Consider the following 13,518-nt stretch of genomic DNA (forward strand, 5'->3'; position numbering starts at 1 on the left):
CATAATCCTGGAAAAGGACATTGGCAAGCTGTGAAATGGATTCTACGGTATATTCAGAAGACCGTGGATGTTGGATTACTGTTCAAGCAGGATAATACACTTGGTAAAGGTGTTATTGGGTACGTTGATTCTGACTATGCGGTGATTGGACAAGCGAAGATCAACCACCGGTTATGTGTTTACACTTGCTGGAGGACCAATAAGTTGGAAGTCTACACTACAGTCTACAGTTGCATTGTCAACCACAGAAGCCGAGTACATGGCTGTAACAGAGGCTGTAAAGGAGGCTATTTGGTTACAAGGTATGGCTAAAACCTTGGGGTTGGTTCAGGAGCATATTAACGTGTATTGTGATAGTCAAAGTGCTATTCATTTAGCAAAGAATCAAGTCTATCATGCACGTACAAAACATATCGACGTACGATTCCATTTTGTGCGGGAAATTATTGAAGAGGGGAAAATTTGTCTTCAGAAGATCAAGACTGCAAATAATCCCGCAGATATGATGACCAAGGTGGTAACAGCAACCAAGTTCGAACATTGTTTGAACTTGATTAATATCCTGCAAGTTTAACAGTTGAAGAAGGCACTATCAAGTATTGTTGTCAAATGCAGAAAGAATTGTGTGAAGATAAGATTATCCTAATCAAATCTTCAAGGTGGAGATTATTGGAACCCACCCATTGTTTGAAAAGTCAAAAGGGTGGGCACCGAAAGTAGAAAGTAAAATTGGTTGGCAAGTTGGGTTAAAAGTTGGCATGGGATAATTGCAATTTTGGTCCCTAATTGTATAGGGACATTGCAAGTTGATCCTTGAACCTCAACTATAAATAGGCCTAACCATTTCTTACTTTCTTCATCCCACACTTGCCATTCTCTACTTAAGGCAATTGTTCTCTCTCCCTATTTGTAAACTTTCACTTGTATTTTTGGAGTGAAATATATTTGGTAGTGCCCGAGGACGTAGGCAAAATTTGCTGAACCTCGTTAAAATTCTAGTGTCTTTATTTTTGTTTCATATTTGCAGTGTCATTGTAAGGATTTATTGTGCTATTAATACGATGAGGATATCTGGCTGGAAAGATCGGTATGTAAGCGTCTCGTGATCACCTCCTTTCCGGGAATGAACTTAGTGATTTTTCAGTACAATATTTACTTTCACACGCTTCCGCCAACAATTAATTTAGAAAATAGAAAATGTGTACGCGATGAAGATTGGTTGTGGGATTGAAAAAAATGAGAACATGATTGGTCCTAAAGTGAGAAAGGTAAGCATGCGTTGAAGTTAAGTGAAAGAGTTGAAGCAAAGGAACAATTCACTCACTCCAACCATCACGCAATGCAATGCCTTTCAATAATATTACATATGCCTCTTCCTTGTTTTAATCTTTTCTTACTAATTTTTCTATACATGAAAAAAAATCCATTTGCATTAATATAAAATTAAGTACGTACACGTGGATATGTCCTATGCAACTTTATAAAATAGCCTTTAGCCTTAAAGGATTAAACCATGATATTAGTCCCTGGACTTTATGAAAATTGTGATATAGTCTTTATATTTTAATTTGATCAATTTTTTAGTATTTGTACTCTTTGAATTTTTTGTCTTCACCGGAACAATAGCAATTAAATCTATTTGTTTAAATTCATTACTTGTCATTTACTGTAGATTAGTCATATTCTCCAATTGGATCATTCTAAGTCCTTATTTTTCGAATTTTGAAATTTTATTCTTGATGCAAATGACAACACAATCCATATTGAATTTTTAGTGATATGTGAAAGAACAAGTTGACATGGCATGACACAAATGATAATATATTTGTTATATCAAATTTTAAAATAGTAGAACTTAACTAATAGACTTAATAGTGATATTTGGTGAGGACTTAACTCTAATCTCAAATGTGCAATATTTTTTAGAAATGCTATACTACAGTCAATGAACATTGTGTTAAGCTGACAATAGACTATTTTTTTATTTCGAAAATAAGCAGCAAATGCAGTATTACTGTGCAAAAAAAGGAATTTGTAAAGTCATTGAACGAATCCATGTTTAAGGGAAGCTTTCTGAAAATATATTTAGGATAGATGGGAAAAAATATGAAAGAAATTATTTTATGGGACCCTTCCCATCATATTATTTATGATTTTCTTTTAATTATTTAATGGTATTTTAATAAAAAAATTGTATCATGACATGTAATTTTGATAATTTTTTATCCTGAATCTCAAACTCCAAGCTCAAAACCTTGAATTCTAAAACTCAAATTTAAGATTAGGGTTTAGAATTTGAGATTAGGTAAAAAATACTAAAATATATATTAATGAATTGGAAAAAAATGTTGAACTATCATTAAATAATTGAAAATGGACTATAATAATGTGGTGGGGAAATATCCATAAAATATTTTTTTAAATGCATTTTTAAATTTCAAATTCCAAAGCTGATAAAAGGATAAAACATGAAGTTTAAATGCTAACTTCCTCGTATAAAAGAGCCATCCACCACCTCTGAGATATTTATTTGTTTTATTATTTATTAGTGTGATTATTGCTTTCATAATAAGAGGAATATAAAATAATTGCATAATATTTAGACTATAATTAGCATTGTGTGAGTCGAATAAATAAGCATAAATTATCTGTTGTACCTAAAAATTGTTTAAGAAATCCATTTCTGAGTAATGCTCCATAGGCGTAGATTATTAATCCAAATTCACTAACAATTTTGGTCTCCCAATTTAAATAAGCTTTCCAAGTACAATTCTTAAACTAAACATGGAACATGTTAATCACCTTGAATAAGCCCAGCTCATCCAAACCAAAAGAGAAGATATAGTTTGTTCATTGCCTTTATATATAATATTTACTAAATTCGTCGTTCAATTGCTAAATCGAAGGATAAAGGAGTTCACAGTGTTACTTTTTGGTCTATGGAAGAGGCCGACGGTGACGGTGACGATGGAAGGTGACAAGAAGAGAAGGTGTAAAAGATGAAGCTAGAAATTTATTTTAGGGAAGTCAAAATTGGATTTTAAATTTTTTAAAGAAGTTAAAATTGAAGGAATAAATGTAATTTTACTATTTGTGCGGGGCTAAGGTCACCCTCGACACATGATCAAGTATAATTCAAGCAACAAAGAGTGAATTACGGCTTAAGAAAATATCAAGGTATGACCATTTATGTTGAATGGTTAATGTAGGTGTAGAAGCTGCTACATTGTCATGCTTCTCAATTTCCCAACTTGTGTGGAACAAAAATAAAAGAATCCAACTTTGATCCTCGTAGACATTGATGGAATAATAGCATGCCGAGAGCTGCAGCCCCGAATGGCACGCAGCTTCAATGAATGAAAGTAGTATATAGAATCATCACAGAAAAATACAAGATATATGTATAGAAGAACATTTTGCCAGAGATAGGTTCTGGCAAAAAACAAAAATAGATTGTAAATACTTTATTTGGTATCCAAAATGAATGGCAAGGCAGGAATAAACTAAGACATGTTCATCCTATATAAAAGCCACGTTCAGACAGAATTTTGACTAGTAATACAACTGCTAAAACAACTTATAAAATAGACCAATGAAGGTCGTGATCATTGTAAAGCTGGCGGAGAGTGAAAGAGCAGTAATTTATGCAGTTGGTGTTGGTGTTGCTGAGACACCTTACAGCCAGGAACTTCAATCCACTCGAGTTGAAGTTCCCACCTCAACCACACTCCCACGTTTCTCAATCTGAGACAAAGGTCTTGAAGACCTTCCCTTCCCTCAATACAACAACGCTCTCTCGCCAAGCAGTTTTCCTACATGGTTGCACTTGGCTAATATGGTTCCATCTGGGAAGTCTGCATAATCCATTCTCAATGCCTTACGAATGCCACTATGTCAAACTCTGCATCTCCCATTTCGTCATCCATGCTAATGGCATAGCGAACATGTCTGCATGAAAAACCAGATTCACATTAGAAGATATAATAGGTAAGAAGATGAGATTGCGTTACTACACTGATGGTCCCCAGGATCTAAGGAAGAGTAAATCTCATCAACAGGATTAAATTATATACTTAGCTTCAATCTCGCAACCAAATAAATAAACCCGATAAAATACTAGAAAAATACATGTTACTTTTTTCCAATTTTTTTTATAAATAAACCCAAAATTTGTATTTTTTTCATAATTACAGAAAACATATTTTAAAAGTATCATTTGGTACATAATTGACAATTAATATTATACCAAACAATTGTTTAAAAAAAAAAGAAAAAATATGAAACTTATGATAAAATAGTGGATAATTGTATATCAATTTTTATTTGAGGTGAAAGAAAACCTGCGTGCCCATCCGAACAACAACGTAAGGGTCGCTGGTACGGACATCACGAACAGCAAGGTTTATGCCCGTTTGACGTGAATCCTCAACAGACCCATCAACTCGTCCATGCTTGTCATCTCTTTATTGCCTTGTTATTATTTACTTTCTAAATTTCCCCCTTCTCCAAATCCAAAGGAAATTATGTCTCTTTGCCTAGAAATCTAGTCCGACTATGTGGTGGACGAGAGAGACTCCTTTGGATTTTATCAAGGTAAAAAAATAGTGGGGGTGAGACCCAGCGGGTGGGAGAATGTGAGGTTAATATCAGAGAAGGATGACCGGGAGAAGCGCTACTCTGTATGGAGGGAATTGGTTTACCCCTTTTTATTTCTTTTTACCCTTAACTTGAAATCAACCAACTACGACCAACACCTTTTATGAGCACGTGGCGTCAAATTCTGGTTGTTATTATTGACATCTCACTTCATTTTCACTTTTCCATTTCTCTTTTCTTACCACTTCTTTCTTTCCTTTTTTTCTTTCTTTAATATACCTCATTACACCCAAAGCTCGAGAAGAGGATTTGACAATCATATAAGCTCAAAAAAGGTATTGATAAAAAATGAAGCCCGATTTTTAAATGGACCGAACTTCGAATAAGTTTTATTTAACACGATTTGACTCGAATTTGTAAAAATAAAAATTATTATTTTATTTTGTTGTTATTTTGCTATCATTTTGCTATTTATTATTATTATTTTATTGTTGTTTAAATATTGTGTATTATCATTTATTATTAATTTGCTATTATTTTAGAGATATTTATTGTTAAGTTGCACCTATTTTGGTATTATTTAAGTATAAAGATTTTTAAATTTATTTTAATTTATTAGGAAATATTTATTTCAATGTTTTTAGTGCATTTGATGTATTATATTTTTAAATTGTTTTTATATAAAAAAATATTATAAAAAATTAATACGGACAAGCCAAGTGGGCTCGGGTTTTAACATTTTTATTCAAGCCAAGCTTGGAAAAAATTTAGACCCATTATTCTGACCGAATCAAGTCTAAACCTAAAATTCTGTTGAGATCTAACCCAAATTTGACCAAGACCAACCCATGATCACCTCAATTACCCTAAATACAACGTAGAACAAAGTTCATCCAAAAAAAAAATTCATTTTATGATCTTAGTTTAGTTGGTTTAATTAGTATTGTAATAACTAAAAAGAATATAAGTTTAAACACACATATTTCAATTTAAGAGTTTTGGGTGTATATAAGTAGAAGTGCATTGAATTTAAAAAATTTCCTCCCAATTAAAGAAGAAATAATAATTAATATTATATTTTATTATGCACATTCAATAATGTATTATTAAAGTTTATATTTTATAAATTGCATGAAGCGAGGGAATGCAAGATTTTAGTTCATATTATGCATATTAAACAACTTAATTTAAGGTTTTACAAGTTATATTTAAGTTCATTAATTATTATTCAAAATATTAATTAAATTAATTACTTTTTATAGAATTAATTAATTGCTTTAATAATAATTAAAGTCTATCCATTCATTCACATACTTGATTTACATATTGGATTAAAAGTTAATTTATATAAATGGATCATTTATCTGAATATATATTAGGGTTACACATATTTAAAAAGGCATAATAACTTATTTGACCTTCAAACTTTACAAAAAAAGTCATTTTAATTATCTATATAATTTAAATGGAAAATTAAAATGACTTTTTTTTTATAAAATTGAAAGGTGTTATACCTCAGTAATCATCGACCCAAGTCCTAGAAGGGATTCAGGTTTCTAACCCGTAACCTGGATAGGTTCCACCAGAAGATTGAGTGTAAGGCAAACCACAAAAGGACAGCAAAGCGAGCTCATGGACCCAGCTCGCAAGGCAAGACCTCAAACCCAACTCGTATGCCATCCAAATATGTGTCCAGCATGCACGAAGTTCGCCTAGAATGTCAGTCCCAAGAACAGAAAGGACCGCGGCTCCGTGAATATGTACCCAGCAGACCTGGAGTTCGCAAAGAATGTCAGTACTAGAGGCAGTAGAGTCAAGAAAAAATAGTGGGGCTCGATCATGAGTTGTAATAACATCTACAGCAACATGTATAAATATCCGAAACAGAAAGGACCGCGTGCTCCGTGAATATGTACCCAGCAGACCTGGAGTTCGCAAAGAATGTCAGTACTAGAGCAGTAGAGTCAAGAAAAAATAGTGGGGCTCGATCATGAGTTGTATTAACATCTACAGCAACATGTATAAATATCCGAACACTCTGATCAATAACACACGAGAAAATATTACTCAATAAAAGATATAAAAAATTATTATACCTTAAATATTTAAGTAGCTAGCGAGGTGAAAACCGATTTTAGTTTTAATGAAGTAAAAGAGTTTACCTCTCGAAGCATATACCAAATTTGATATAGTGCACTCGTTCTAGGTTGGAAAGGATGATGTTCGGTTGCCTCTTATAGCTCACCACTTGAGGAATCAGATTCTACCACAAAAGTAGCGTTGAAATATGGTAATGCAAACATAGAGGAGCAGTTCATTTAAATAATGCACCCATTCTTACATGACAATATCCTAAACACGACATCAATCTTAATAAATAACAAGGTGTGTAGTTAGTTTGAAGAGATTGAATGTACACCTCCTAACCCCAAACCGTCGCTGGAATAGGGTTACAAGGCATTACTAGACCTATCAGACAATTTACGAATAATTCACAATTAAAATAACATTCATAGTATAATTTAATAATTAAATCCCTATAATGGACTCTCGAAGCCCAAAACATGTATTAAAAGTATAACGAAATTTGTTTGAATATTTCGAAAAAAATTTCGTAATAATTTTTTTAAATTCAACAGTATTTCTACTTATTTTTACATAAAACCACCTACAACTTAAAACCAAAAACAAACCAATACCAATATTTCAATCAAAGATTTTATACCTTAGAACGCTACTAAATCATGCTTAATAAATTGATTTACTACTTTAATTATAAAGATTAAAGTTAACATGTAAAAAAAAAACTAATTCATATCTTTCATTCCATTTCAAGATTTAATACTAAGTTTACTAATTTATAATTTTAAACTTTATTATCATCCCAAAAAACATAACCATTTACTTACAACCAAGATCATTTAGCATATATATATATACGACTCGTATACATTCATCTAGTACATGCCACTTAAACAAAAGGAAGAAATACATCACCAAAATTTTTGTTGGAGTCGAGATCTTTTTAGATGCTGAACTGGACCTTGAACTCTAATGACCTGCGCACGAAAACAACCCTACGCTGAGTATTTCATACTCAGTGGTATTACTATAAATTAAACTATTTAATATTAATAAATTACAAACATCAACCATAAGCCTTTAAAAAATCATTTAAACTAATTACACATAATTATATATCACTTCATAAATCTTAAATTCACATATATATATTTTTCATATACTAATTCAATTCATAATTTAATTCATACATTCTTCTCGTACTTTTCAATAGTGCCAAATCAATCAATCTCATTTTCAAATTTTCATTTCAATTATTACCCTATTAACAAGGCTCAGACTCTGACAGATACATGGATCCACCCAAATACACCAGAATATCCAACCTAACACACCTAGAATAATATAAATCCTTCTTAACACACCAGTATATCATATCCTCCCAAACACACCAATAAGCATTAGATGCCTCTTCGGATAAACCGAAGCATATAATAACAGAATCATCTTCTCGGCCGAACTACAAATCTCCTCATCATATCACAAATCCTATGGCATGCCATTTGTATCCAATCTAGTTCGATAAGTTAATAAGGTATTATTTTACTTTTCCAATTTCGAATTCATTTTCACAACAATTTCAAATATTCAATCAAATCAAAACATCTATTATTTCAATTCACATATAATTCAATATTCACACATATTCTTACTTAATTTCAAATGTTATTACTTACCTTACTTTAAATGTCCCATGGTTACAATTTCAATATAGCGTTTAGTAAATAGTTTAAGTTATAGTAATACAAATTCGGAATACGCGTTTACTCCTCAACGATCTTTTCTTTTCCTTTGGATGCCGATGCCTTGTTTTTCTTGTTAGCTACGAAAATAATAATTAATTTCACTATTAATTACAATATTAAATTATAAAATAAAAATAAAATAATTAAATTTTATTCAATTCCTACTTATTCCCAATTTAATTCTAACTAAGCTTACTTACTTTTCCAGCTTAATTCATACCTTTTTTCTACTTAATTTCTTGCCATATTTAACTCAACTATTCAATATTCATAATTAAACCCTAATTTAAGACTTCTTATAACTTAATCCTAACTATGTAAAACTTATAGCTCACTTTACAATTTGATCCTTTAATCAATTCTAACTAAAATTTCTATCAATTAAACCCCTAATTTAACAACTTGTTCAACATGAATCATGTTCAAAAACCTATGAACTTCCATAACCTTCACTTAATTTCAACAAACTTTGTTTTAAAGCTTCTAAAACATCAAAATTAAGAGAAAAGGACTAAATTTAGCTTACCAATTAAACTTGAAGGTTTAAAATCCAATTTTCCCCTTTTCTTTCTTTCCCTTTTTTCTCCCTGTTTTCGTTTTGTTCTCTGTTTCTTTTCTATTCTTCATTTGTTTCTTTTCTTTTTATTTACTTACTTTACTTTATTTTATTTGCTTTATTATTATTTTTTAATTACTAAATAATTAATATAATATCAATATAAAATATCTTATGCTTAAATATTAAGTAAATCAATTGTTTAATTACATTTGTATAAATTTTATACCATTTATTTGTCAATTATCTTATTTATTTAATAAAAATCTATTTAATGATTTATATAATTATTACAAATGTATATACTTTTATCAATACATTTGTATTAAATCACTACCATACATTTGTCTTTGTTTAACTTATTTCATAATATAATAATAATAATAACAATTAATATAAATTATTATTTAATATTAAACCTTAATGATTAGTAATTGTCATTTTGATCCTTTATACTTTTTTTAATCTATAATTAAACTTTTACCCTTTACTCTATTTAGTCCTTTTTCCTAATTATTTTTAATTAGACTAAATTCATCTAATTAATACCTAATTAAGCACTCAACTAAACTCATAATTACTTCTAATAATTATTTGTGACTTAGTTTACTAAGACGGAGGCTCGATAATGTACTTTTCCCATGCTCGTGAATTTTGGGCCATTACATTGAAAGTTGGGGATTCAACAGTAGCAAGAACAACTTATTACTGACCATTAGAAAGCTGGGGCCAGAAAAAAAAATAGGGGTTCTAAATTAAACATAAATAAAAAAACAGGGTTTAAGATTTAGGGTTTAGGGTTGCTATATATTTTGCATATTTGAAATTTAGTCTCATTACATTATATTCAGAAATTTAATGCTTCTACTTTTCAGATTAAAAATTTCGAGTCTAATTATTACCACTATTAAAATTCTTCTATTAACTTCTTTGGTATCATATTTTGAAATTAGAAAAAAACACGCTTGATAGTCATGTAATGGTAAAATAACATTAGAAATATTGATTAATAAATATATTTAAAAACACTCATTCAAACTTGTCATGATAAAATAATTATTTTATGTTGGAATAGTATTCTTAAGAAAAACTGACATCGTTATTTGATTGAAATAGTTAATAATAGTAATTATTTAGACTAACTAATGACATTATAAAAGTAGAGGGGTCAAATTATGTCAAAAAGTAAAGTATATAGATAAATCTTAAGTTTCAACATAGTTTAAGGGCCAAAATTGAAATTTGACTATTGTGTTATAATGTAAAAAATACAGCGCAAGCGTAAAAGAAAGGAGAAGTCACGTGTCAATCTCTAAAACTCATATAACATTCAAATTAAATATAATCATGTAATATTTTAATCAAAAGTTAAAAATATGAATTATTTGGACAAATTGATAACATTATAAAAATACAAACATCAAATTATGTTATAAATTAAACTATTAAAGTATAGAGTTTAAATATCAAATTTAGACATAATAGAGGGACTAAAACTAAAATTTAATCATTTCTCTAAATGTAAAAATAAAAGAGGACGTGGCAAAAGGAAAATATGATGGATACTACTTTAAAATATAGATATATTAGACATACTCATGGGTTGGGTCACCTACCCAGGCTCGAAGGCTCGTCTAAAAAGGAAGGATTTAGACAAAATATGAGGCTTGAAAAATGGGTTTGAGTAAAATTTAAGGCTCGTTTCTTAAAAGGGTTGGGTTTTGAGTAAGATTTTTTTGGCCCAAGCTCGGCCCAAATATATTATATTATAAAAAAACATTATATTAATTATACATGTTAAATACTAATTATATGTATTTATATTAAATCACTAACCTAATAACAATTAAACCCATTACCCAAAACCTAACAAAATACATTTCCTAAGTAAATAACCCAACTCAAAATATAAAATTTAAAACTTATATTTAATACAATAAAATATTTATTATATTTATTTGTGTTTTTTAATATAACAAAATATTTATTATATTTATGATAGTGTTTTTAATATAAACACTTTTTTAACATATTTTTAGGGTAAACTACAAAAATAGTCACGTTTGGTTGCTTTAGATTATATTTTAGTCACTTATGTTTGAATTATTATGTTTTAATCACCTACGTTATCATTTTGTTACGAAGTGGTCACTTTACCGTTAAGCTCCGTTACCTCCCTAATGGCGTTCTACGTGGCAATCCAAATTAAATTTATTTAATTAAAAACCTATTTTCATCTCATCAATTGGACATCTAAGTTGGCATTTAAAACCTATTTAGACTGCCGCGTAGGACTGCCGTTAGGGAGGTAATAGAGTTTAACGGTAAAGTGATCACTACATAACAAAACGATAACACAAGTGGCTAAAACGTAACATTTTAAACATAAGTGACTAAAATGTAATCTGAAGCAAACAAAAGTGACTATTTTTGTAGTTTATCTATATTTTTAATATGTTAGAAAACTTTTATTTTAGTATTTTTATTGTATTATATATATTAAAATTAAATAAAAAGTAATCTAAAAAATCAAATATTGGTAGGTCGGGTCGGACTCGAATTTTCCTTTCTAAATTGGGTCGAGCTTAGACAAAAAAATCTTTTTTCAAGTTGAGTCGGACCTAAACTTAAAAAGGTGGTCTATATATCTTGCACGGACCCAATCCAAACTTAACCCGACCCGATTTATGATCACGGTTTTAACATATATAGATTAGTTTAGTAGTTGTTGCATGAATCAACTTGCGTTAGGTTGGAATGTTTTCAATTTTTTTATAAGATAAAAAGAGGGGGCTGTGGTTCAAGCACTGTCGCGTGTCTTTAATAATGGATAAGAAACATGCAGGGTGTCCTTTTGTTTTGCCCTAGCTGGAAGAACATATAAACATACGCATATATCCAATTATCCACCAGCTGCAGAAAGAGGTAGGGGCAATCTGGAAGAAAGTGGTCCTGCCTGCATGTTGTCCACATCTTATCGCCTCTTCCATTTTCCATTAAAGTGAATGAGATATACTCAACACTCCATCAACCCTTCTCAACACTAAGCCATAGCGACGGCGTTTTGTCTGTATGTCTCAATACCAAAGTGCATTTGCTCCATGCTCTACACCCAGACTAGACGTTCATATTTATTTTATTGTCTATAAAATTTATAAGTATCATCTCTTAATAATTTATTATATCTTTGGACTATATGTTAGTGGGTGTGTTTAGACTATCCATGGACCAACTTGGATTGCTCACCCAACTTCATTTTCGACTCTACCCATTAGCTTGGATTTGCTATATTTAATATTTAATATTATATAATTTAAATAAACTAATTTGAAGTTATATATAATAATTTAATATATTTTAAAAGGAATTAGATTATGATAGACTCATGATATAGTGAAGAATATAAATAAAAGGCCCACTTCTAGGCTTAAATTAATTTTTTGTAGAAATATAAAATTACAAAAAACCACATTCATAATACTATTTATTACTTTTTTTTAGATTGAAAAATATCTTTTAATCGTTTCTCAAGTCAACTTATGCCCCCAGCTTAATAATACATTAATAAAGATAAATTAATAAAATCATAAAAGGTAACCTACAATCCCGTAGGTGGCTATGCATTTAAAAAGTACAAGGAAATAGCAATTAAGAGGCAGAAGAAAGGAGTGTATGAGATTGAGAAGCGGTGGAGGAGGAGGACCATAGGAAATTGGAATAAGGGAAATTGACATTGTCAGTCAGTTGAATGATATTTTAGAGTAGTTGTTGGAGTTAAGGCAGAGATGCGAAAATAAGTTGAGGTGGGATGACAAATTAAAAGGCCAAGCTTAATCCACGTAAGCCATGAACCACCATTGAACCACCCTACAATGCAATGCGATGCAAAGCAAACATATGCCTATGAGATGTACGTGATACTCTGAAATACCTTATATTCCAAACTTGAAACCTCAAATCCGAAAATTTGAAATATGAATATTGGATTTTAAGGTTTAGGATTTCGAGTTTGAGATTTAAGGTAAAAAAAACTACCAAAATTATATATAAATAACATGAGAAAAATTATTGAAATGTCATTAAATAATTAAAAAGTGATCATGGATGATGTGATGAGAAATGTACATAAATAATTTCTCGAGAATATGATATTATTAAAAAGAATAGTTTTAAAATACTTAATTTGGAAAGATATTTGAAACATATAAAAAGGAAAACAAAGCCCTTCTCCACACCATAGACAAACTTGAGGTATAAAAAGAGGCAACGTCCACCCTTCAGTCGCATTTAATATTCTGCCAATTCCCATATCTTTCCCTCCTATACTGCATTTACAAATTGATGAAAGAATGTTGTACTTTTCCTTATCGTTATTAATATTTCTATGTTGTACATTTTTAACTTGTAAAATACCATAATCACCCTATAAAAATATCCATAGAAACAGGGATAAACTATAGTTTTTATTATTATTGTAAAATACTATAGAAATTATTGTAAAATACTATAATAAACTATACAAACAGACATTTAACTTGT

The sequence above is a fragment of the Gossypium hirsutum genome, unplaced genomic scaffold, assembly GCF_007990345.1.
Source record: "Gossypium hirsutum isolate 1008001.06 unplaced genomic scaffold, Gossypium_hirsutum_v2.1 scaffold_192, whole genome shotgun sequence".
Taxonomy (NCBI): Eukaryota; Viridiplantae; Streptophyta; class Magnoliopsida; order Malvales; family Malvaceae; genus Gossypium; species Gossypium hirsutum.